The 26,537-nt window shown below is 33.2% G+C and overlaps 1 protein-coding gene across 3 annotated transcripts in view; it reads right to left on the reverse strand.

The window, feature by feature from the left end:
* Positions 1 to 26,537, reverse strand: part of LOC126848721 (obscurin-like) — a 150,920-nt gene that overhangs the window by 114,883 nt on the left and 9,500 nt on the right. For 2 of the 3 annotated variants that reach the window (XM_050589830.1, XM_050589828.1), the window contains exon 1: positions 8,830 to 10,211. The exons of the other annotated variant lie outside the window; for it this stretch is intronic. The gene's annotated coding sequence lies outside the window, so the exon portion shown is untranslated. Of the gene's footprint in view, positions 1 to 8,829; positions 10,212 to 26,537 lie in introns of those variants that run through there. 3 annotated transcript variants of the gene reach the window in all.

Genomic DNA, 26,537 nt, shown 5'->3' on the forward strand with positions numbered 1-26,537 from the left:
CATTTTAAAGAAATAAACTTTAATATGTGCCTACGGTAAATATCTAGATACGTTAGACTATCTTTCACAAACAATGAAGTTCGACAGAGTGCGTCTCTAAGAGAAATCTGAATGCTTAGGAGATTACGACGCATTTCAAGAAATTATAGAATTGTTCGAGTAATTTTATTTTCCGAAGAAAGATAATAAAAGAGCATGCTGTTTACTCCATACGCACGACTTTCCATGAATAAGTTTACTCTTCAATGTTTAAATTTACGCATATATTAATTCTTTAATATTCTCCTTCGACTTTTGTCGTTAAGATAAACTTCATCAAATAAATCGCGCCCGAATTTGAATCAGCTGATTGATTGAAATAAAAACTCGTGCATTTATCTCTTTTCGCTGCGGTTTTAATTATTATTTTTATTATTTAATTTTAGCTGTGAAATAATAAATAGTCCTTTGTTATAATAGATTCTATCAATTTATTTTATTGTTACAAATTATAATATATTATATCGTTAAATTATCGCGTTTTTGTTTTCTCCTTATGCTTATTCGTCGGTTAATAAAATCTGAGGTCTCTATTTTGTTATAGGACAACGAAAAGATGAGGGACAAATTTTCTGAAATGAATAATTAAAGATAAGGAACAAAGATTTACATTTTTTTCTCTCCGGAATATGTATTTGAACATTGCTTTAGCATAAATGCATAAATGATTTGTATTAAACGCCTCCTCCCCCTCTCCCTTTACCCCGAGGTTACCAGCGAATGTAGGTCGAGCTGATTATCGTTATCATCGACATGACGACGTTTAATGCGATCGCTAATGCACAAACGACGAAATTTCGCGTCGCGTCAAATGCGTTTTAGCCGTTCGCAAGAAAAGGGTCGTCGGATTAAACGATTCCGACTTATGCCACTCCATGTCCTGGATGATGTTCTAATTGCCGTTATCTACTTTACTTCTGAGGCGACATGCTACCAAGTAATTTGTATTCCGGTCTAGCGAAGGGAGCCACGGACGCGCGAGAAGAGATCGCAAGAGACCACATTGATGAGAAAGAGAGAGGGAAAGATAGAGAGAGAGAGAGAGAGAGAGAGAGAGAGAGAGGATGGAAGACGGGTGTACGATAAAACACGGGTGAATGCGACAAGATCGGATAACCGGAGGTTGAAGCAGGGTCGCTTGGGGAACTAGACGAGCTCCCCCTCGTGAAGGGATGACACGAAATGTGGCGCGCACTGTACCCCCCAGTCGTGTTCAATGGCAAAATTATGCGAGCACGCTGGAAACGAAAGTTACTCAGACACCCGTCCCGTGCCGATAGCCAGATACAGTTAGCAATTCAGTGGATGTTGCCGGAAACTTAAGACGAGGATACGTCCACGGTGGTCTCCACTTTCGCGATTAGCATATCTAACGATAATGACTTCTCAATCGACTCTTAACTTGTTAATCATTCATTACGGCTAAAAAAACGATCGATAACAATGTTCTGATGAATTGTTAAACCGAAATTTGTACCGGAATACTTGGGAAATTAAAGTGATATCGTTAAGGATTCCACAATTTGCGTATCTTGAAATTTTGCTTGGCAATTATATTTGATTGACGAAAGAACTAAAAAGATTTTAATAATGTTTTTCTCTTTTATTATTTAAGATACATATAAACATCTTTCTCTCTCATTATTATTTCAAAATATTGTAATAAAAAAATATAGCAAATTTCAGCAAAAAAAATCGTGTGAAACGAATACTTTAAACTCAGGCCGTTTTGTTGCATACATGAAAACAATGTATGCAAAAAGAGAAATAATAAATCGGAGAATTTATCTCGCATTTATTATATTCGATGTTATTTGTAGATCCCAAAGGGTATTATTTGAAAACGGAATTACTGATCCATTTATGTATATATATATATTTTTTTTTTCCAACTTGATGTGTACCGTCCTGGAATACGTGTTTTTTCCAGCACTGGTGCGTTCCCTTAACGTGCATTGTCGCCATTGCATCACGCGAACATAAATAAAAGGGTTATGCAAATATGTTCAAGCCACTCTCCGTTTTCATGCTCACGTAATTTCACGCGGGCGCTGTTAATTTTCACAAAATCCTGATACGCCGTGGCGCCTTACGTTAAACGTTAACCATCTTATTGCGAGGTGGAGGAAAAAAAGGCGTAACTGCGAATTTACGCCGTGCCTTGTGCCGCGGTTGCATGAAGCTTCACTGCACGTATTTGTGACCACGGGAAGAATTATGAGTTCGACGTGAAAGAGACTGTTCTCTCTTCCGTCGTTGTAAAAATTCGCGAAAATAAAAGGCATGGAAAGATGCCAAGATGGCTCGATGGAAATAACATAAAGCTCTTTGAGACCGATATACAGTTCGAAAGAGAATTATATAAATTTTAATGAAAATATATTACGAAATAATTAAGATTCATCTTTTATATATTTACAATGGCTTTGTATGTAACGGCCAAAAACATGAATTGGTAGCGCTTGTTTGAATGTTTTTAATTAATAATCTACAAATAAATATGAATGCGGACGGAGAGATTGCGCACAGTGTGATGTTTCTTTTCCTTCTTTTAAGTTTTTCAAGATTGACTTATCAACTGAATGATGTAAAAATGTGAGAACAAAATATTCTTGAATCAACGTTCAAAAGAAACTTTCATTACTTTATTAACTACTTGTTTATTTAAATAAACATGTAAATATTGCAAATAAAAATTTTTTTACAATATTAATGTTATAATATACATTTCTTTAAAGAAATACATATCTTTGACAGACTTAAAACCTAGGTCAAAATTAACAAATTTTTATTGTGGGTAAAATTATGTTTCATTAAAAAATAGAAATACTTGTCTTGTACAGTAATTTTTTGAAAATATCTCTCCAAAATTTTAATAAAAATATTAAAAATTAAGGTTATTTTTTCGAACAATGTTTTTAAAAATGACATTCGCGGTATCAGATCTCCGCCTTTTTTCATCTGAGAAAAAAAATATTTTCTCTCAAACTAAGTGAATAAAACTAGTGTATGTTATAGCCGATCTTGAAAATATTGATTTTTTGAAAAATGGCAGCGATTTGTAGCAAAAAATTTGATTTTCTATCTAAAAATCGGTTTTCTTTTATTTGTAAAAAAAAATTAAACCATAAATAAAAAAATCCTATGACAAGTATTCGTTTTATTCATCTAGTTTAACGAAAAATTTTTATTTTTTGTTTTAAATGTCGTTTTTATAAATACCATTCTGGAAAATAGTTGTCAGGAAATAACATTTTTGTGATATCTTTTTATTAAAATTTTTGAATAGATATTTTCTAAAGATTACCCTACAAGACATGTATCTTCATTTTTTAATAAAACATAATTTTATCCACGATAAAAATTCGTTAATTTTGATCTAGTTTTAGATCAAAGATATAACCCCTTAAGATAATTATATAAATATTTTGTAATTTTCAATATTTCAATGAGCAAGCGTGAATCGTGCAATACTACGGATGCATCTGTATTGTAATATTTTGTTGCAGAAATAATCTTCGAACATGTTAACCAGTTGCAGCTCCACGAGTGTCAGATTCTAGAAACTCGCTCTTGTGTTTCGCGGGCGAATAATTAATACATTCACAATGTTGATTTACGTTTGGTATGTATGCACTACATGTCATTCAATATTCACATCATCAAGTTTGCATCGATAAGTTGTCACTTACAATCACACATGCATTACTACTTCTGTGGCGAAGCGAATGCAAACTCAGAGTGCTTCAAAATTATACACAACCTGCACAGATATATATTAAATAGAATTTAATTTAATGTATATAAGCAGAGAAATGAAGTAAAACATTCGTCAGTATATAGTGATCAATTAATTTTAAAAACGTAGCCAATTAAATGAATAATAAAGGAAAGAGCAGACAGAGCAGTTTCGTGAAATTTTTCAGCTCTCTCATTTCTCATTTAATATTCGTTTTCTTCGTGATTATGATAATATCGCGCAAATTAGAAAATTATGCAGAAAGTGATAACTTGCACAACACGAACTATCACAACTAAGAAATCTGACATAAAATCGTAATAAACTTAGCGCGATGGACAGATTTAAGAGCAATCTTCAGCGATTCTATTCTCATTAACTTTTAAACGGGATTACAAAACTAGACTCATGTTAAAATTCATTTGTCGTTCTCGTTTCCCGGCGACACTGAGATTTGTACGTGAGTCGCTATTCCTCCCATATTGCGGAGAAAACAACCACCACACGCTCGGAATCAAGGCCCAAGATTCAAGGCAAACAGCATGGAAAATGAATTTTTCTGTTACATTTTTTTTTTTTTTTTAGAAAACTCCATTCTCCTTTCCATCTTCTCCGTCCTCGATGGGTATCGAATTGTTTGCAAATTAACCTGTTGGGAATGGATACCGTAGGAAGAAACGTAAACGAACATTATTGTGAACGTACAAATGAATAGAACTGATATCTATTAATTTTAGATTTTCCGCATAGAGAAGTGAAAAGAAAATTTGTTTGATGCGCAGAGAAATAGCGAGAATCCTAATTGACGCATACGCGAATAAATACGGAAAATGTGTACTCGCGATATTTCATTATGGATTCAATGATTACGTCGACGAGGATCCTGCGGAGTTAAAAATTATCTGGGAACGCTCGTTAATGTATGCACAATCTAATCTGCGGCGTTGCATTAAATTACAGGATCTTTGTGTTTCCCTTGAGGCAAAATGCGAGAGGGAGAGAGAGAAAGAGAGAGAAAGAGAGAGAGAGAGAGAGACAGACAGAGACAGAGAGGGTGTTCGCGATGATTGATTAAACTTAGCGTGCATCACGATGTAATTATTTTGCCCTGACCTCCTACTCTCTCTCTCCCTCTCTCTCCCGATTCGATATAGTTATTACATTTTATATGTTTTTTTTCGATATAGTATATTCGAGTCCCGTATGGTTTAGGAAATATTCATCACGAAGTAATATCGAAATATGGATGAACGACGGGGCATATAATCCGGTTATTCCGCTGATTGAACTTTTATAGAGATGCAAAAACTATATTTGTGTGTTAAGAGAAAAGTGGACAATATTCCAGATTGCGCGCGTCACGAGAAAGTAATTTCGAGAAGCTATTTCACGTTACACAATTGCCGTAAAAAACGTGCAAGTTTCAACGCTGTCAATTTTTTTTTTTTTCTTTTTTCTTTTTTCGCGCACAAGCAATGCCAAAATCTGTCGGCGGAACACGATCGATCCCTGCGTCACAAAGCGATTACTTCCGAGCGCGAAATTTGGCGCATTGCAAATATTAAAGAGAATGCGAATGTACGCAAGATGGATTGTTACATGAAAATAGAAGTACCTCTGGTTTTTTGCTTTGTAATTTATATAGCGATTTATTGTTAGCGATATAGCGTATATTTTCCAGGACAATCATAGCCGATGGTCATTTTATACGAGCGTTCGGTCGATTACACCTAATTATATCTATATTTAATCACTATCTGTTTCCCATATTTCACGCTCACTATGTCTACCCAATATATGATTAACTCGCTATAGGGTACACCGTCTCCAACAAACGCCAATCAAACAAGCGTATTATAATTTTAATGTAATAGAGTTTGTTAGATACATATTGTTTCCTCTCTCCAATTTTTGACATTATTAAATTTATGCGATCGTACACGTTGCGCAAAAATGTCCTTTTAATAACTCAATCATCTAATCTTTTCAACGAACGCAACGTGAAATGTAGCGGCGCTGATATATAAAACTCTGTAATGAGACCGAATTGTTATAAGCGAACTGCCGGATCTCGCTCGCTACGAGTCATCAGCTACTGCATACAAATTAAAAGTGAATCGACACAATTAATTTCAGCCGAGTTACGATTACGACGCTACGTCTTCGCGGATGCTCCGACGACGTAGATTATCCTCGCGCAAATTCGAGAGAGAGAGAGAGAGAGAGAGAGAGCTCGTTCTTGAACAACACCCCAAATGTCGTGCATCGTAACATTTCCAGATCGTGCGCGGAAACGTATTCCTCTTAGAATAGATGTTTAAATACGATGTCGCGATGCGCGGAAAATAGACAATCAGCTGCAGCAATCGCGCGTGAAATATACGTGCGCGCCTTCGCTTAAACACCGTACGACATTACGCGGTAGCGCTCATTCACGGGATCGGCAAGCGGTAAGAGGGGACATGGAGAATTAATCGACCGCGATACATATATGCCTGCTGGCTATGTCGTTCTTGTTCGACGAGCCCGTTGAAAAGCTCATAAGCTCGCCGACCATCCCGTGGTCGCATTCGGTCTACGCGGCTAACGTGAATTGCGGAGGTGGTGGAGCGAGCGGGATAAGCGTTGGGATATCCAATGCTTCTCCGTTTCCGTCGAATTGTCTAATCATACGTACGTATCTCGTGTGGATTAAACGGTTGAACGAGGTCAGAGTGTTGATGTGTCGGGTAAACCTGATACGCTTATGTAAGGCTATAAATTGCATCGTATTAAAGGGAGACGACGTAATCGTTCTTCGATATCGATAAAATTAATCTGCTAATATCTTGCTTGTACTTTTAAAAATTCTATTATATAATGTGATAATTAAATCAATTTCTAAAAGACCATCAATTTATCGAAGACAAATATTAGCTTTTTCATTAGAGTGATTAGAGTTTCATGATGCAGCGTGACAAGTTAAAGTCACAAACTTGTTAGAAAAATATTGATTGACAGGCTAAAAGCATGAATGAAAATTTGTGAATATATAAAAAATGGAAGAATAACTCAATAAACTTATAATTAAATATAAAATTCTTTTTTCTTAAAAAAAAAAAAAAAACAAAAAAAAAACAAAAACGAGAAATTATCATGAGATGATGGCAATTTATTCTTATCGCTAATCATTATATGAAGCAACTAGAAATGTCCCTGAAATATTGGACACCCCGCTAGATTAGAAATATTAGACTTGATAGTGAAACAACACGGAATGACAGGTCCTAGCTGCGGTCAATCACTCGGGAAGGCTTCACTCTAGCTTTAGACATTGATGAATTCTCGTTTACCTAAAAGGTATACGGCCCGAGTGACACATATGCGCATGGAAATTATTGCATATTGCATATATATATATATATATAGACACGCATACAGGCCAAAAGGCACAAGAGGATATAGGACAGCATGATTAATCATCCAATCTTTTGACAAAAAGCGAAAAACCCAGCGGATTTTTGCAGTTTGGTGGCATCTCTTCCGCTTGTCACGAAAAAAATTGCTAGAAACCCGCTAATAAAATACCTAGTTTCAACTATTTTACTTTGTTTATAATTAAGATACACTATTCGACCGAGCGCGCCGTTAAAGAAAAAATACAAGCAAAATTTCTGGCTAAACATTGGCGTTAAAAATGCTTAGAATTGATAATTATGTTATCAGGTAATAATCGCATTATTTTTACTTTGTTTTGTGTTACATCTTTTTATCATTATAATGAAATATACAGAGTAAATTGTAAAAATTACATTAGATTATAAACTATCAAAAGTATATATAATATTGGAAGAATTAAATTACATCTCAAAAGGATTATTTTTCTCCCTCTGATTATCTCTTTCTCTCTATTCTCCGTTTATATCGTCGTAATTCGACTTCAAGGGCGTAAAATGACGTGTTTAATAGGCGGAAATCGGCAATCTGAGATAAAATCGGCGATGATCGAGTTCAAGTTTCTCTATCGATTTTGGTATGACCTAGACGATTCAATAGTGGAACGTACACAACTGTCTAATACACGGGGACTTATTCTCTTTACAACAGTCAGAAAATGCTCGAATGTATCTGGACCTGGCCTCCTAAATCGAGCAAGTTCGAATAGATTCCAGCGGCTGCGACATTTTCGTGCGGATAGTTAAAAGCTCGCTTGAGCTTCCCGTTCTCGATTTCCTCTCTGCTCTTGTTGGCTCTCGCGGAGCGTACAATTGATTGTTCGTAATAATTTGTCCGTCATACCGAAGCTACTTCACTGTCCGAAAATACTGTTTCTTGAGATTCGTGGAGCCACCTTTTGCGGATAATCAACTCGAATTTATACAGCGTATAATGTGCCAGAAAACTTAGATTTATTCGGTCATTCTTTCTTCGCGGAATCATAATTCGTAAATAAATGCAGAGCTCTTTATGCTCTGACCTAGTTTACTATAGTTTCTGCGGCGAGGAAAAATGCCAGAGAAAGTATGAAATTTAGCGTGCTCTTTCCGTCATTCGATAGAAAAGATAATGTTTTTTTTTTCGTTCGATATCTTTCGATACACGTCAACTTAAAAATAGAGCGTTGCATATATAGCAAAGATATATATACATACAATATGTGTATATATATTTTTTATATGTGATATATTTTTTACATGGACTTCTTTTGTGTATAGTATATAATTTTTACATGATTTGAATCTCTTTGACGACTTATTCATAATTTTCATTCTGGACAAAACTGTATCCATCGATACGGTTATATACATTTTGTGCAATGTAAATATTTTGTGTATATTAGATCACAATCGCTATTTATATAAAATCGCGTAAAAAGAATTTATTTCAGCAAAAAATATTACAATGAAAATATTGTTATATATATTATAACAAATATTAATTTTCAAAATATACAAGTATTGCAATAATTACAAAATAATTGGTCTTTTCATAGTAGGATGATAAAAAATAATAAAAAAAGAAATCATTTACATAGCTCTTTGAAAATCATGCATAATATATGAACTATTTACCTTTGACAGTTGATCTGAAGATTGAACTGCTCTTTAATTTTGCTTCATCCGATTCAAATTTAAATGACCAATGAAGAGTTGTGAAAGTTTCTGAAAGTTTCGGCTACTTCGTACCTTCCTATTCGCAACCGGCAAACTTTTTAAACGAAATCACGTATCGATCACTCAATCATGTTCATATTTTCTTCCGAAAGTATTTTATCTATTAAAACTTTGCCACACCGCGCTTCTACATCATTGCGAGCATTCTTCCGGTCTCGATAATTTCAATCAGCTTCAAATCCGAACAAGTAGGTGTCCAAGTCTCTTTTTGTAAATGACGATTTATGATAATTTATATAATCGAATTATTTTGATTAAGATATCAATGAATGTTTCTCGAACAAACAAATATGGGCGTCACTCCATCACTATCCGATTAATTAGAAATCACATTATTTGTATTATACATAAATCCGAAAAAATATAATCCATCAATGTACGTGTATGTCGCGTCGTTTCCCGAATAGTTCGCTCTCATAATAAACACTTTTCCACGCGTGAAGACCAGCTGTGCCTCACAATTTTTTATGTTTCCTTTTTTTTAAATATTCATTCGTGACTCAATAAATCACATCCAACGTTCTTGATCGACGGTGAGATTTTAGATAATGACACCATCGCGAGCATTGATAACGTCGAGTGTTAATTCTTCGATAGAGAGACACGTGCACATCTCTCCAACATGCTATCTGTTTTCTTAGGCAAATTTTTTCCCTAACTTTTCCTCGCATCCGCTTACGCTATTTTCACCATCGCGAAAAAAAGGAGGAAAGCTATAATGAAAGAGAGAAAAGTGATCTCTCTCTTTCTCGGGAAGACACAACGATCTCACCCGTGTAGTGTAACGCTCATCGCAAGGGGCGCGGTGTAACTGAGCTCGGCAAACGAACCCTCCGTCTTCTGTCTCTGTCCGATCCCCTCCCCCTCTCTGTCTCTCTGCCACCCTCGTTCCATCGCTTTTCCGCTGCCGCCCCCAACAGCTACGCTTTTCCCGCTCTCACGCAGTCTCCGTGCTTTTCTTCGATCCTCTTTCAACGCGATCCTTTCTCTCTCATACGAGTCTCTCTCTCTTCCTTTCTCACTTCCTCCGTCACTCCTTTCTTCGTTCAGCTCAATCCCTCGTTGCGACACCGAGGCCCCTTCTTTTTCACGATACAGTTCCGATCCTATCCTTTTTTTTTTTTTTTTTTTTTCGACCTAATGCATCGTTGAACCCCGCGCCGAGCCAGAAAGGAGGCAGTGCACTAGCATACTTGGCCGTGATCTATGTCATCTCTTTCTTACTCGATACCACTCAATCGATTCTGTCTCTCGTTCGCTCATTCCTTTTCCCCGTCAGTTTTTCCGCTCGACATCGGCGAAAACTGTTACAAATAACGCGATCCACTTGTAACGACGAGTTCTAGCGGGGAAGCAATCTTCCAAGTAGACGCTTAATAACAGAGAATCAAGGGAGGTTGCAGATTAGAGATGCAACCTGTCTGGGATTAAGCTTTCGACGACACGCTTTCCGTCAGATACATCCTCTCGTACGTATCTATGGGACAGGATTTGGACAAAGTCAAATGGACCGTGCCTTTATTTGCATGTCCCGTGAGAATATTACGAATAGTATCTATTCAAATATGCACACAAAGATCGATGTTGGCATACATAATATCGATTTAATTAAATATATTCACGATCGAATGTTTTGTTATCCAGCAATCTTGTTCCGCTGCTACCGCGCCGCTATACAAATATGCTTTGTATTGCAACGGAAAGAGAAAGAGAGAAAGAAAGAGAGAGAGAAAGAGAGAGGTATAAAATAAATTGTATAGTTGGTCACAGCTAGTTATTAATCTCTGATATGTTGGGGGCTCGGTTGTTGAGCAAAATATATACATTATTTTTGGCCTTTGAAGGAATATCTCAAACTAATTGAATTAAAACTTTAAATGTCATGACGACTGACGTACAAAAGTAATTTGGAAAATTTATTTGACGAAATGAATTTGATTATCGTTTTTGCGCGAGATTTAACGATTCCAATCGGGCTCTATATCAACGCTAAAGCCAATTGCATTTTTGGAATGATGATCCCGTGTATAAAATGACGACTGCGAGTGTATGTCAATATAATATCGACTAATATTCATTTGGAAGTGATTATTATTAATTTGTATGAACCAACTATATATCCGCGCATTATTATACATGTAGACAATTATCCGCATGAAAATAAGTTTGATCTTTGCCCATGAATGAGAATTGAAACACCGATAAAATGTAATTCCACACACATGACAAATAAACTTCCACTTGCGACATTATTGTTATAAGTACGATGGTATTCATGTATTAATTACGAGTATAATATAATAACATGGAAAATAGAGAGCTAAATTAGATTTGATATTAATTCTATAAAATGACCCTATCCTACAATAGAAATTATCCACCAAGATAACATGTTATCCGTATAACAATAAATGTAATCTCAACAATATAGCATATTTAAGAAATATAATGAAATATATTACGTCATGCTTGTAAATAGATTGAGTTGCATCTAAAATTTATGTTTGGTTTTCCGAATCATGTTTATAAAGCCATATATAAAGTAGCTTTTTCTAAACATTATTAATTAATGCAGAGCAAACGTAATTATACAAAAGTTGAAGGGAAATTGCAGCGTCCGTTTATACATTCATTGTCAACTGCATACCATATTGTTTGTAACCAATTGTATAACGATTGAAATACACTACTACTATGACATTCATCCCTTTTTGTTTTGCGAGATTTGATATATAATATATGCTGCTGTATCTGGCAGGAAGTGGATATGTAGATATTTCAGTTTGCAAGAACCAATGTATCTACCGGTTTCGATAGTAAAATTTCAAATTTCTCTCTTCCGCAATAGAGGCACGTCTACATAAATATTTTATATTCCCGGCAAAGAGAGATGCTGGCAACAGGCAATATCAGGAAACGGATGAGAGCGACTACCTCAATAATTTTCCTGAACATAAAATTTATAAAAAGAATATGTGAATTAATTATAACATTAGATATATATATGTAGCCAGTATTTTTTATAATTTATTTTGAAGAAATGATACAGATTTAATTTTTAAACAATACAGGCAAGTGCCCTGCACAATTGAACATATAAGCATATGACATTAAATGTATTGTATTAATGTAGCGATCTTGAAAATTAGAGAAAAAAAATTTATAGACAATAGAAAGATGGTTGATCCACTGAGAATATATATTTTTTTTTCCTTTTGTCGATCTTTCATTGACACGTATATCATAGTACGTGTCGATAAAAATTCGAGAGCTGAAATCCATGATCTTTTATCATGAGAAACGTTTAACGTGTTCGGGGTAGCAACAACTCAATTTAGCTTCGCGAAATATTGTAACAACTTGTAGCTGCAAGTGTAACGTTTCATTATTCGCATGACATCTGACACACGCTATTTGTTCAATGTTCATTTTAATTATTCTGGTTTTACTTTTGTATTTTGACGGAAAATGTTAATCATATAATTTTTATTTTATTTTCTTATTTAAAATAAAAATTTTATCAAATTCAATTAATTAAAATTATCCAAAAATTAAAAATTTAATATTAAAAAATCGATACAGAAAAAAATATGTTTAATAAATTTATTATAAAAAAAAATGTTATTTGAATCACTTACATAGGAAATAAAAAATGCGTATAACTATTATCTATGATTTTATCGCGTGATATAAATGCGAGGCAAGATTTTTATCTAAATATTAAAATTCAACTGCATAATTAGACGGAAATACATATCATATTTTCATATTACTGGCTACATTTATGTATTAATATTCTGGGAGTTATGAATAATTAAAACTAGCAGCATAATTTTAAATGCTACAAATATCTCATACAGGACAAAGATTTAATATTCGTTTTCTTTACAAATGTTAACAAGATACATATGTCAGCATTGTTATAAATCTATGTTTTACGTTCTATTCTTTTTTTATTTTGCCATATGTATATAATATATGTATATATATATATATATATATATATATATATATATATATATATATATATATATATTTTAATATTAAAATACCAAAATTATTTATTTAAATCTTGTAATAATAAATTATATTGTGTAAAAAAAATAATATTACCATGACATTTTTTTTTATTTAATATTGTTTATGAAAGTCTTTATATAATTTAGAGTCTTAAAGATGACGTTGTTTTATATTTTTATATAATAAATACTTTCTTTCTGCTTTGCTGTATTTCTTTAATATCTTTCTTTTTTTTATTTATTTTGCGCTTCTAGAGTTTAATAACTAACATTTTATCACTAACTATTATCATGTGCGATTAAAATAAATTGCTTTTAATATAACTTATGATAAAAGTAGTATCTTTTGCTAAAATTTTTTTATTGACTTGCTTCAAATATAATATTTTCCATTTGTATAAGTAGACAAAATCTGCAAAAACATATTTTTTGTTATCTCCGTGATTTTTTTTCTTTTTAACTCGCGCAATATTCTATTGTAATACATAAGCAGATCGTCAGCAAGGCAATATCATCATTAAGCAAAAATACGAACTCTTAAAGAACATTATGCATGACAAATCGTTACTTCAACCCCACTTTTACTTCTGCTTTTCTCAATCCCTTCTTTCAAGTGCCTTTATCTTAACAGGTCATAACTATTCTCGCCCTTTTTTATATCGTCATGGGATTTTTAATGACCAGGTAGAAACGCATTAAGCGAATTTTCAATGATTACAAATGGAACACGAACACATGTCAGAATATAATTTTATTATTTATATTCAAGAAATTAGTTTGATAAAATCTGTCATAGAAAGAAATAGTTTATTTAATAATTACATAAATAATAAAGTAATAATATAATTATATTATAAACAATAATCGTGAATGAGAATTTTTCTAAAATTATTATGTTATAATGTAATAACTACTCTTTTTTTTCCCCTTTTACAATTTAAATTATAAGTAAAAAGTTATATATTTATTACGTTTTTAATGCTTTTACTTAACAATATGTAAGCTCTGGTAACTCTATAGACCTTGCTGTTATAAATAATTGATACGACTTTCGTTCCACAACTCAATGCATGTTTGAAGATCCTGAAGAAGCACGTAAGTAAGTACTAGAAATCTCAGGCGAGAAATTTAGATTCAACGACAACCGGACTCTCTCTCTCTCCCTCTCTCTCTCTCTTTCTAAGTACTTTATAAATATTCTCTGTATCTGCTTTCCAGGGAAGAAGCGATAGAAGAGGAATATATTTTAAATAAAAAAGAATTTGTCGAGAAAATTCTAAGTGCATTCTATAACGGTCGCCTTTCTTGCCTGGCTGCTACATGCGTCATTTATGGAGAGAAAACTGCAAAACGTTAACTAATACTCTACTGAACAGAATAAGTACTTTTTCCACGTAGGATTTTCTCGAAAAGTCTTTCACGTAGATTTCCATGAATTATGTAATTGTCTAATCGCACGAATAGGAAAATGGAAGCGCAGTTCGGAGATCGTTGTAGATCTCGATTCGGGACGATCCCGATCAAAAGATCCGAAACAACTTACCAAGCATTTATCAGGCTTTTGAAGAATTCATTTCTTGTATACCTTCTGTCGCCATTTAAAAGAGCGTATTGGTAAACAGGATTTGCCATTCGAATTCTAGCTTATTCATCGGAGCGTAGATAAATCGTAGATAAATTCTGAAAGCTCTTTATTTATAATATTCAATCGTTTTTTCGTTCGAGAATCATATAGCTTCTTTTTTTTAATATTTTTTCGCGCCTTTTCTTTATTAATCGATAACTTGTTAAATAACTTGTTCTCAATGGTAAAAGTTCATCAGGTTTGGCAAAACGCTCAAAGATATTTTGTGTAAATTGTTTAATGTTTTAAGAGAAATTTATCAGAAGTGTTCTTTGACTTACACTGAATTTTTAAAATATTGATTAATACATGTAATGCTTGGCGAAGCTTCTCAGAAATAAGTGGCAGTATATGTGTATTCCTGTTCATGAAATAGTCACATCGCGTATAATAAACTTTTTATTTAATTCAACTTTAATGTCTCCAACTCTCAAATTCTTTTCGCTCTTCTCCAAACCGGCAACTTTATAACTCCGTCAACGTCGAAATGCCATTCCGAAAGAACGGAAAATCCGAGGCTCCGTTCGTATTTCAAGTAGGATTTCGCGCAGACTGCTAATGTCAGATATATTGTAACGCATAAATAAAAAAAAAAAATGCGAGTATCTACGAAATTCTACAAGCATGCAGTCTGAGTGCAAATTATATTACGCTAATTATATTAATTATATTATATTAAATATATTAAATTCTTTGAAAGAAAATGCCAATCGATTGTGATGTATTTCTTTTTTTATATTCTATGTGCAAATACTGAATTACAGAAGATTACATTTGGCAATGATATTTTATTCACATATAATTTACACTGAAAAAGCATTAATCATTGTCAACAATTTAATATAATTAATTCACTCGATTATTTTTTGCTTTTAATATTTTACTTATCAAACGAGAGGGAACGCATCTTATTTTCTACTTGCAAATAGTAGTAATACGACTCGCGATAAATGCGTCGTCGATAGATATCGGCGAAATGTGTTAATATCACGCGGCGATCGTTGATGACAAAGTTCTGCACCTTTAGGTATTTAGAATTTAAAATTGGGATAAGACGACAGAATCACTAACGACATTTCAACGACAACGGCAGTTTTCCGTCAGGCTTCTCCTAGATATCGGCGTGATATTAAGTCGAGCCGAAACGATTTATTCGACTAATGTCGTATTTGCTAACGTTCGAGCAACGAAATATGTCGATCGCATTTATATTCCGCTCGATATTAGCATTAGCTGAACGTCGACGTTAAGAAGATTAACATATATAAAAACGAACTCTGAAGTTTATTCCCATATTGATGAGACCAAAAAAAATTACAATCAGGTGAGCAGATATTGATTCTAAGTTAATAATAAGGATATGAGATTGTATAAAATCATGCAAATTATAGATAAAGAGTATCATTCATATCAAAAATAAAAAAAAGGACTCACTTTTATGGCGGGAGAATCTACGGAATTTCTTAACGTTATCATGTGCTTTCTTCGTAATATCATCTCTTTCATTCCGGCAGTTATATTTTCGAGATATCGATTCGCGTTACATATGATTATTATTCACATTTATTAATTGACAAGATTTTTAACGCTTTAATTTTATAATATTTAGTTTCTGGCATTTATAATTGATTGTTGATAAATAGATCGGTATATAACGATTTTTCTATACCTAAATTATTTGATCCGACGATTCGTGCATTATTTCACACTTTATATATCAATTGTTTCCGTTATGAAATTATTCATTCTAGGTATTCATGCGTAATGCCGCTCTTTTAATCCCGAAATGATGATAATAAATTACTGATGAGAAAAATTTAAAACAGGATGTGAGATATATTTGAATCCCCATCATAAAGAAATAATTGTCGTCCGTAAATATTGTGATATAATACATTAAATTTTATTTCCCTTCCGCTTTGATTGTTAGTTCAAATAAATGAACCGCGCGATATATATATATATATATATATATATATATATATATTAACATTTATTAAAAATTATATCTTTTTCCCAATATGTAGGTAATGTCATAAATATGTTTTAAAATTTGGCGCGTGTATTCCTAGATAAAAAGTATAACAAATATTTGAAAACATACTTATGACTCATCCTGTCTAAAATATTTTAATATTTATATACAATAACTAATTTCAACTTTTATAATAAAAATTAAAAATTTTTTATTTTGCAAAAATTCTTCTATTCCGCGAAAATATTATTTATAGATTAATCTCATATTATTTTACTGTTTTAAATGTATATAAGCAATACTTGAAAAATATTATACAAATAAATAATTTTTGTTACTTTTAGTTAATGTCGAGTCGCTTTATAGCTCAGGAAACTTTGTTTCGCTTATTATCGATGTGAGACAAATTTGACACAAAGCGGATTATCATTCGTTAATACGTGACATTGTCTAGACTAAGGAATATGTGTCAAATATTCTCGCATGAGAATAATTATCTCCAAATACTAGAGAAAACCTCTCTCTAGTACAAATTATAAATTATTAATTTTAAATTAATTGTTAAAATATAATAGAGTCTGTTATAAATATGCGAAAAATATATTTCTTATAAAAAAAAAGAATAAAGTAGATGAAAGTGTTATAAAATAGAAATAATTTTTATCCACGCAAATATAATTATCAACGTTATTTATACAAATTATTTATAACAAATAATAATTTACAATCACGATATTTTCAAAGATAACACGTTTTTATTAAGCAATTTATATTATTAGCATTATATTATCCAAATAACCATTGTCAATGTTTCTTTTTCTAAATTAATAAATCATTAATTTTAATATCAGTCATTTCTCAAATTTTGTATTTTTATATCAGTCATCAGAGAATAATTTAAACAAGATAATTCGTAGAAATAAATCTAGACCCCCGAGCTTGATAAAGTATCCAACTTTTTATTTCTTTTCAAGTGCCGACTCTTTATCATTTTCTTGCCTAATTAAAGAAATTGCCATGAAATGGGTGAGAATTCAAGTAATGCAATCTCTCGGTTATCCAATAATATAAATTAGTCTATAAGAAAAAAAAAAAGAAATGATAGATTAAATTCTGCTGATTGCACCAAGCAACTATCTTCCAAGAGCGGTGGAGCTTATCTGCTTGAAAATTACTGCCGACGCGGCAACTCGCGGAAGCGTCTCATCCAATGTCGCCTTCGTACTCGGGTAAACTCCTAATGATCGCACTCGTGATTCGTCCACAGTCTAGTATAAATACGCGCAGAGACACACACACGCACACACATGCGCGATCCATATATTGTTCCTTGTCACACATACACGTATACCATGTCGAACATACGTACGAAAATGGAAACTGTCCTCGACTTCGTTCCTTTCGCTCGTACATTTGCTCGTAGGAAGGCAACCTCGACCAAGTGCTCCAGAGACTCGTTGAATTTCTGCGCGCTCGGTTGAGTTGCCGAAGGAACGTCCGACGACCTGTCACTCTCTGTTATCGAACTATCTCGCTATCTCCTCTCTCCTTCGTCTTCACGGATCTCTACCGCTCCTACATTGCACCTATTATGATCTCGCGCCATAACTAGCACGTATTTAAGATTCCCCGCGAGGAACATGCGCTTGGCACTATAAAAGAATATTGCGATATCGCTTATAGTAAAAATATATTGTTTGTAAATAAAAAGACTGCTCTCTTTTCTTCCGTTGCTCCTTTATCTCGACAAATAATCATTATATCTTCGATACAATGCTCTGACATCAATTCCCCCGGTGATCGAATTGTCAATGAGATGTTTTCAAAGAACGGGCAAGCATAGCGGAGCATTGTGGCACGATCGCTCCAATTTCAATTCCTCTTGCAACATGTATATACAAAGCGACGAGAGCTCGGTACATACATCGTCCAATGTTTAGCGACCGTGAAAAAATTGCTTTGTGAACGTGACGCCAGTTGTTACGCGAAATGTCTATGAAAAAGGCCAAGGAAGATATATGTAGATTATTGTGTAACTTTTTTTTAATTAACATTGCGCATATTCTGTATTGTACATATTGTCACAATATCATACTGATTGGATGTCAACTTTGTATGCTTTCTATACTCTCGTAAACGCATACAATGCTGAAAATAATTCCATTCTTGTTGCAAAATATATTTAAACCTCGTGGCTTGACATATTTAAATTTACCTTTCTATCACCCCTATTTATTGTATTACGTTTTCCTCTATTCGCCTTGTACGAGCTACCATAGTTTTCGAACCCAATGTGATTGAACACGGATAAAGTACAATCCTGTCGGCGCGATGGAATGGCCAAACGATCTCTCTACAAGATCCATCTAAGGAACGGAGCTACGTAGCGACGAGTTGTACCAAGTGATCCAATTTCCAATTCCATTAGAAGGTAAGCAACGCAGGAAGCTCTGTACATATACAGGATAACTTCGAATGCATTCTACGGCTCGGCAGGCGTTGTAAAGAACATCGGATGAAATATCAGATGTGAAAATGCACGAGAAATTGCCTGCATGCGTGCTATCAGTGGTGCATGAAATCGGATGATTTCAAAGACAGAGGATCTGACACTAACGTGTCAGATTTTTAAATATCTTACGCGTCGCTTAAGTTTCTTTCACGTGTAGATTATTTCCATAATTACATTCGATATGCACAATTTGCTTTTGTTTGCCGGGAAAAACATTATTTATAATTAATTATAACGTCAATCATCGAAACAATATTATATAAAATTTCGATTTTATAAAGAGCGATCTTCTTAATCTATGCTACTGCAAACGCAACATATTCTTCTACGTATAAAAAACTTCTATATAACTTTTCAAGAGCGACGAGTTTGTCATAAATTTATAAAAAATCTTTAGACATGATACATATTGAGATGAAAGTGAAAGGTGCTCGTGAATCGAATGAGGTGGATGAATGCTTGGACAAAAAAATCCATCTAAGGCCCGGCGAGAGAGCATTGTACACGAGTGATCCAATTTCCAATCCCATTGCAGTATAAACAAGGTATGAAGCCACGCGATACCAATAACACGGATCGTATACCCCTTTGCGCGCTTTCCCATAACTTCTTACGACGTTACGGATATGTAGCCCCTGGATATCGCTTCTATTTCCAAACACAGCACACTTCTTTTTACAATGCTTGCAAGATAAAAATTTAACAAACACACTTACTCCATCGTTCAAAATTTATGTAAATTATACCGAATATAATCGAATGATAAAAATATTGCTTCCGTTTTTTTTGCGTTAATATTTTATAAGACTTTACCGAGTTTTTGGAAAATTATCTTGTTATCAGTTTTACTTTTAATACGTTGATAAGTATAATAAAGTCAAAATTATGTTCAATTATATTTTTTTTAAATATCAATGAAAAAGAACGCGAAATTTTTGTTCGCGATATCATCTAGTTTCGTCGATTTCATTTAAAAAGTTAAACTTTGTTCATGTTCATTCGACCGTCGCGTCGGTGCTCTCTGTTCCGCATCGCACGACAAACGAAGGTAATTTTGATAATCCACTTGAAACGGACATTTATATTGATTGTGAATAATAAACGATTTCTTTTTCACAATTAGTTAAAGGGACATATTCATTGGAACTCTCGAAAAATAAGTACGTTTTCTAGATTTTTTTTGCAGCGCAAAGACTGTATAAAAACTTTTGTTTTTTTGCAATATTAATATAAGATTATTAAGTATTTAAATAAAAATTTTCAACTTGAAAAATTCTTTTTCTTTTTGAAGTTGTACGAATATTTGTAGATTTATATTTTCAAGCACGGTGTGCATGAAAACTCGGGCTACGTTCGAAGAATTAACTTAAAATTTTGCATGCAAGTTCCTAATAAGATTCATATTAGCTAACATAAGATCCACAATTGCTAATGAAGTCTTTTTTTAATCCAATTCCCTATTTTTTTATAAACAAAAAAATAGACTTTTTAAAAGAGAAATAAAACTTTTTTTAACGCGCCGCTATTTTTCTATCTTTTTATTTTTTTATTTTTTTTTTTTTATTTTAAAAAAACGCTTGGATAGTAGATAACTATTAATATATTTAATAAAAAAACTTGTATTTTCGATTTTAGAAATTATAAATGAACATTTTCATGCACACCATAAAATTGGAGGAGTTTTGTAAATATTTGCATAACTTTAAAAAAAATTTTTTTTTTAAGCGGAAAATTTTTATTTAAATAGTTAATAATATTGTATTAAAAAATTGTTGTATAAAAAAATTAAAAATTTTTATTAAATCGTTGCGCTGCAAAAAATCCAGGAAATGTTCATTATTCGAGATTTTAAATGGGTATGCCCTTTCAAAGCAGTATTTTCCCGTATTCACAATCGTGGATATATTTTTATAATATTTCGCGCACGTAATTATAATCACCAATTATTTTATATCAAAAAGAGAAAAAAACTCAAGTCCATTTCTATCTCATTTCAATTCGCCGTTTATCTTTGCCCAGTAGCGCGACTCAGCTTGTCGCAGAAATTAGTTATTTTACGACCGACGACGTTTATCCTGCAGGCAGCTACTACTATGAATAGCATCATTCTGAAGTACTGTAAATAGCTCAAGGCAATAATAGTCATGCGCGAGTTTACTATGTCCCATCATTAGCCTTAGTATTCTCCTACACAAGAATATGTCTTAAAATGTGACCGCGTAATTTTATCGCTAGTCACATTCAACGAGACATTGTAACAATTCGAAGATAAGAAGAAGAAAAAGAATATTCTTTTGTTGACATTCCGCATAAATGTAGATCCGTATCTCTCTTTCTCTCTCTCTCTCTCTCTCTCTCTCTCTCTGTCTCTCTCTCTCGTACACAGTGCGAGAGGTGAAATTTCGTGGTGAGTATAATCATATTCGATATTGTCAAAATAGCCTTGGACACATCGGCCAAGGCTATATAGATGGGGGGAGGGGGCAAGAGAAAATAAATATTTCTCAGCCGGTTGTGTGTCAGAGGCACCGGCATCTCCCTCAACGCTCTCGCGCTGCTTTGCGAGTTAATAGCCCGTACTTTCAGCCCGTAACTTCAGAGGCGATCTAGATAAAGCTGCTTTATGAAGCCGACGGCTGCACACCGTTGCACTCCGCAGTCAGTTGCATAACGCGTGGCGCGGTGTCGAGAGCGCATCCTAACAATACCTGCGACCGAACGGTGCCCGTTTTCGCGCATCCTCGCCTTTGTCAACTGGTACACGGGCTCTCGTCTCGTCGCTTGCACATTCGCTCGGTTAAACTTAGGCGCGAGCACACTTGGAATATATTTTCCGCCCCGAAAATATATTGACCACCCGCTGTAAATTTTGCGATTGTCAACGCGAATGTCGCCCGCCCGCTCTGTAAAAGAATTTTAAATTCAATTATAAACGCCCGCACGAGAAAACACGGAGACGCTTTCATGCGTGATATTAACTGCCTCGCAAAATATTTTTATTTGCAAAGTTTTCAGTTCTCTCTATTGTATACCGCGATATTTGATAAGGAATTATTGAATATATGGTATGGAAGGAGTATTGAAAGAATTGAAATATAATTTCGAATCCTGAAAGCCGAAATACCGCACAATGCTAATTATTAAACGACCATTAAATGCGCGCATTAAATAAAAGGCGCTTCATTTGAAATACACGAACTACGTGAAACATGTTTGTGTTCATTGCAGTTTTTCTGCGTACAAAACTCGCAGAGATATCTATGATTTTAGAATACGGCTAATAGACCGCCACATATGTTCGCTTTTCCATCATTTTTTGAAGGGCTGAAAAGCCAGTATGCAGAGTATTTTTATTCGTTTGCATATCTTGCTCGAGAACAGTTTTCTGGACAAATTAAATTGAAATATTTCGTGTCACCCGTATACTCTCGGCTTTTCCATTTTTTACAGTGACGCTGAAAGCCGGGACGTATTCATCTATTATTTAAAATTACATGTTAAAACTAGTTTATAATTAGATATCGTAATAACAATGTTATTTTATCTGGAGTTACGGTGCTCTCGTAAACTTCAAGAGTTCCTCGTCGTAATTACACGTTGGTTCGTATATCGTGGAGGCACCGTGAAAAATTGCGGTCATTATACCAACCCATTCTCTTTCATTGACCGCCTTCGATCTCGCGTCTCGAGCTGCTCTCGTTTCCGCCACGGGCTTACCTATTATTTTAATAATTGCAATTGTACCATGCATATTATGAGACATGCAAGCCGCTTTAGGCTTGTACTGCTCAGGCTTATCATAAATTGAAAGCGTAATAATAGATCAATTTCATTTGAATAAGAGTTATGGCGAAAAGTGTCGTTAACGTCGAAAGCAGGTGTAATAAACGCGAATACGCAACCGGTTCCGTTTCAATAAAGATCGGATTGAAATAAAGACCAACCATTTGCGTATATTGCTAAGCAAATGTAGAACGAATGAAAATCGAAAAGAGAGAGCTAGAGCAAAACAATACGAGTAGATACAAGTGAATAGATGAACAACAGTATAAGAATAAAATGTAGATATCGCATTATGGGAAATACATACGAGATGGACGCGAGATAAATCGAGTCCTTGCACCGCTAGCATATATATATATATATATATATATATATATATATATATATATATACGGATAATGCATTGAAGACGAAGCGTAAAAACACGATATGCAAAAATCACGTATAAATGGAATATATGTACGAGAGAAAAAAAAATAGTCCTTTTCAAAATAGCACTCTCTTTCCCCTTTACACAAAAATTAAAATAGAACAAATAAAAAAAGATTTTGATGTTATAATAAATTTATATTGAAGACCTCCTAGTCAGATTTCATTGATGAGTATTTTCAATAATTATAATAGTTAATTTATATTTTAATTATTCGCGTATATAGATTTTTGTGCAAATTTTAACTGTCATGTTGACATCTTTTTCTAATGTAATTTAAAAATCACACACAAGCTTGAATGCATTAAATATTTTCATAAATGTTTAAAATGATAAATTTATTTTGCCTTATTTTTCCCCTCTTTTTATACAGCATTCTTTACACACTTTTAATTAATACCAAGACATCATAAAACCGGATTTAATATAAGACGATTTTCTTCCTGAATAGATTAGAAGATTAAAGATATAAGGTAATCGCGAAGATTAAAGACTAAACGTATCGCAAATTTTGGCAATAAAAAATCGCGGTTTTCCTTACAAGAGAGTTTCGCGCTCGAGAAATAAAATCCATCTTCTCTTACTTGGCGGCAAATTTTCACTGCGGTCATAACTTTTCGGAACGGATTTATGCTGAGCAGGCTCTTCTAACAAGATCATCCACCATTCTATAGTGACTGTAGGGGGACAATAAACGATGAGCGAAGAGTATTTTAAGTCAACCCGCGGAACTCGATGATTTTTATGGTCTACATTAGTATTTCAAGTACTTTGTAACATTTGCGAACAGTTTGAATTCCTAACAAATTTTGCAAATTTTACTTTGTCAGAGAATAGTAATAGTAGATATTTTAATGCGTAAATTTTATATTCACTTCTGCGTTCACCTTGCACATGACATTAAAAATGTAACGGATAGAATTTATATCATAAAAAACAGATATTTAAATACTGAATTACTTCCTCGTAAATTTTCAATTCTACGGACTTTTTATTAAATTAATTACTTTTGATTAAATTAATAATAAAAGTAGAATTCATCAAACGCTAAAGGAAAGCGTTAAGATCGTGACTCCAGATAAACTACAAATATTCGCATATAATTATTCGTAAAATAAAATATTTCGTGCTGAATTTAACACATCGCGTTATCTCCTAACGTCGAGAAACATCAAAAAATCATTGTGTATATGAATGAAATATTCGGACAGATAACGCGTCGTCGCCTTTGTATCCGATCGGCCGGGTCGAATAAGCCAGGATCAAGCCTGTGACATTGATCCCCTTTTATCCCGCGAAACATACACATTGTGGCAATTTGGTCATCCGCCTATCCAGTCAATAGGTTTACACCATCCATTACGTAATGTCATGTTTAATCTCCTCAAAATGTTTACTCAAATTATTGAGACGTACAATGAGCTTATATCTTTCCAAATCATATCCGTACGCGACAATCAAACTGGACACTTGGTTGATTTGAAAAAAATTGCCAGGTATGAAAGTGTTGCAAATTTATTAAAAACTATAGGTTGTAGGATTAGGCGTGATTAGGATTTGGATTTGCATTTTGTCGTGAATGTTATGTTTTTTATTATCATCTTACTTCGCACCAACTTCTCTATGAAATTCAACGACGAAATCTTGAACAAAATGAAACGCGAGAATTACGGGAGATGCTAAAGTGCTAAAATTGAAATTGACTAGCCGCATGTCTATGTATATCTATTAAATATCGCTTGACTGGCGTCAAGAGGATTCCCCAGCCGTCCTCGCATTACTAAACGCTGTTACAAGATACCAAGTGTGGATATATATAATATTACATATCACGTCGGATGCGCTATGCAAAGCGGATAGCTCCACTTATGGTAACTGAAGTATTTAAATGTATGTGTCTCATGAACAAAATTCCTTCATACGATCCTTCATCGAAAACTTTCAAGTGATTTTTAAAAAAATTTCCAGAAATTATTTTATGTTATACATTATAGAGATTATAGAGAATATTTGCGGCACAACAAAAATCAAAATTTTATGTAAATGTATAAATGTCTATTTCTCTCTATCTTCTCTTGTTTGATTAATTTTTATATAAAATTTTTATATAAAAATTTTTATATAAAAATTTTATATAAATGTATAAATGTCTATTTCTCTCTATCTTCTCTTGCTTGATTAATTTTTACATATATTAGATTTTATATATATTATAAATATAGATAATAAAAATAATCTATATTTATAATATTATAAATAATAATTTATAAATATTATAAATAATATTATAAATATAGATAATATAATATATATGCTCATAAATGTTTTAATAATATAGATAATATAGATTATATATAATATAGATATAAATATATATATATATATATATATATATATATATAATATATATGTATATAAAACGCAACCGTGCAAGAGTATATGTAACATTATAATATAAAAAGCTTTTTAGGAATGCAAATTTATTTTATATTTTGCGATGACACGGGCAGCTACCATAAAATTCGTATAATTTGTCGGGCATATCGAAATTTTGCACACAAGTGTGGCAGCATCACCGATACACTTCCCTTTTCCCTCCTCCATCCCCCTTTTTGCGCATCTCCGCTTTTGTATTCGTTATTTTGGTTGTACACAAATTCAACGAAACGAAAACAATACCTGCGCCAAACGTCCCGCTCGTTAGGCCATTAACGCGGTACTCCGCGCATCGTGAATAAATGGTGACAATGCGCAAGAGAGGCGTGAGGTCGATTCGCTCGGTTCACGCACGTACTGTATCGGATCATAGGCAAGTGGTTACCTAAATTTTTCGCCACCTCTACCACTTCACCATTGTTAAATTCAATTTTTACGCGGCAGGATTATTGTTATTCGCTGGTGGGATTGACGGTTTCAAATTCATAAACCATGTTGAATTTTAGGTACACGGATTTTTTCGGGAAAAAGCTAGTGTCGCATATCTTTTATATACGATTACTCATATAAATATTTTAGTCAAAGTTATTGCTAAAAATGGATAAGGAGATACATCTGTATGGCGTGCATTTTTTAAATATACGATAGAAATGTGAGATTCACGTATTATAAATTAATACACATTAATACATATTAATACATATTAAATTATTAACCATTGTTCTATTATTTATTTAATAAATTTATTATTATATAATCCATTATTTATATATTGTACATATATATTACTTATTATAATATTATGTAATACATATATAAATGTTAAT

The sequence above is a fragment of the Cataglyphis hispanica genome, chromosome 4, assembly GCF_021464435.1.
Source record: "Cataglyphis hispanica isolate Lineage 1 chromosome 4, ULB_Chis1_1.0, whole genome shotgun sequence".
Lineage (NCBI taxonomy): Eukaryota > Metazoa > Arthropoda > Insecta > Hymenoptera > Formicidae > Cataglyphis > Cataglyphis hispanica.